At 30.8% G+C, this 1,528-nt stretch overlaps 1 protein-coding gene across 1 annotated transcript in view; it reads left to right on the plus strand.

Annotated features, from left to right (window-relative positions):
* PCDH15 (protocadherin-related 15) overlaps positions 1-1,528 on the plus strand; it is a 493,462-nt gene that overhangs the window by 436,132 nt on the left and 55,802 nt on the right. The window lies entirely within an intron of this gene.

The following is a 1,528-nucleotide window of genomic DNA, read 5'->3' on the forward strand; positions in this document are numbered from 1 at the left end:
TTGTTGTAAAATATGTGGCATGCCCCTCTGCTTTTTCAGCAGTGTGCACTCACTGAACATGGCCGAAGATGTTATAGTTGATATAGATATAATTGTGATTATTTATTAAACTGCTGTTCTCTAACATTCTAAGTCCATAAAAGATTATTAAAATATCTTTACTATTTCACTCTTAACTACCCTAATCTAGCCTGCCATCATTATTTATTTTTTCTATTTGGCATTTGTTCTTCCTTGTCTTCTATTGATTTCAAGTTGACAGATGTCAATTACCACTATCAATTTGCCTCTGTCTAGCAGAATATCCCCACTACTAAATTGTCAGAAGTTCTTTCAAAAAGATAGCTAAACTTTTAATAATTAGATGCTGAATAAAATTCAATAGGCACTGATTAAAACACATGTGATTTTCCTATAAGAAAAACATATGTCCTTCATAACAGTTATTTCAGTATAGTTCACAAATTCAGCATTTTGTTGTCACATGAATTGTCCTATGGGGGAGGAAGTTATCTGAATTTATGCATGAAATATCAATCACAGACTACCTTGTTTATTTCTACAGAAGTAGCTTATGTACACTTAACGTTTATCAAAATAATAGCTGATTACACTTGAAAAAATTAGATTCATGCTTAATTTTTAGCTGCTTTCATGTCATGTATTGAGACAGGCTTTCTCTGACTGCATTATCTAAAAGAAATGACACCCTCTTCAATTTCTAGCTCTTTATTCTGCCTTATTTTCCTTCAAAGCATTATCTAATGTTTTTTATATGTCAATTTCCCACTAGAATGTAATCTCTGTGAATGTAGGAAATTTATTTTTTACTGTCATAACTCTACTTATACGGTAGGCACTTGATGCATTTTATTGAATAGGCATTTTATACATGCAAATCATGATGTACTTTTCCTCATAGTGAGACAAAATTTATGAAACTGAAAAAGCAAATGGCAAAATGAAAGTGTAATTTCATAAGAATTTATGTGATTTAATGTCTCTTAAGTGGATATGATGATATAAATTGGAAATATGAGGCACTTTTCCTATCTTGAAAGAATCGTATCATTGTGCAAGAAGCTTTGACTTCATATAACATCATTGGATTTAAAACATAAACATGGGCAAATAGTTTAATTTTTTCCAACATCAGCTTCACCATTTGTTATGAATAAAATTTATAAAGTTAATGAAATTTATAGTATTGTTGTGAAAACTACATTATATAAGGCATGTAGGCCAATGGAAATCATGCATATTCAATGAATGGCAAATATTCCACATAAATGTTGTTAGCAGACCAATTCCAGTAGATTTAGGTAAAGAGTTGCTATATTTTTGTACATTTCCTTAAAAGAGCACAGTTTAGTAATGGAAAACAGACTATGGATTCAGACACAGAGATTTGAATCCCATTAGAGCGTGTGACCTGTGCAAGATATTTCACACTTACAGCCACACTCTCTCATCATGAAAAGTAGACTAAATACATCTATCTTGTGTTGATTTTGAAAGTATTTAATAT

The sequence above is a fragment of the Propithecus coquereli genome, unplaced genomic scaffold, assembly GCF_000956105.1.
Source record: "Propithecus coquereli isolate 6110/MARCELLA unplaced genomic scaffold, Pcoq_1.0 Scaffold675, whole genome shotgun sequence".
Taxonomy (NCBI): Eukaryota; Metazoa; Chordata; class Mammalia; order Primates; family Indriidae; genus Propithecus; species Propithecus coquereli.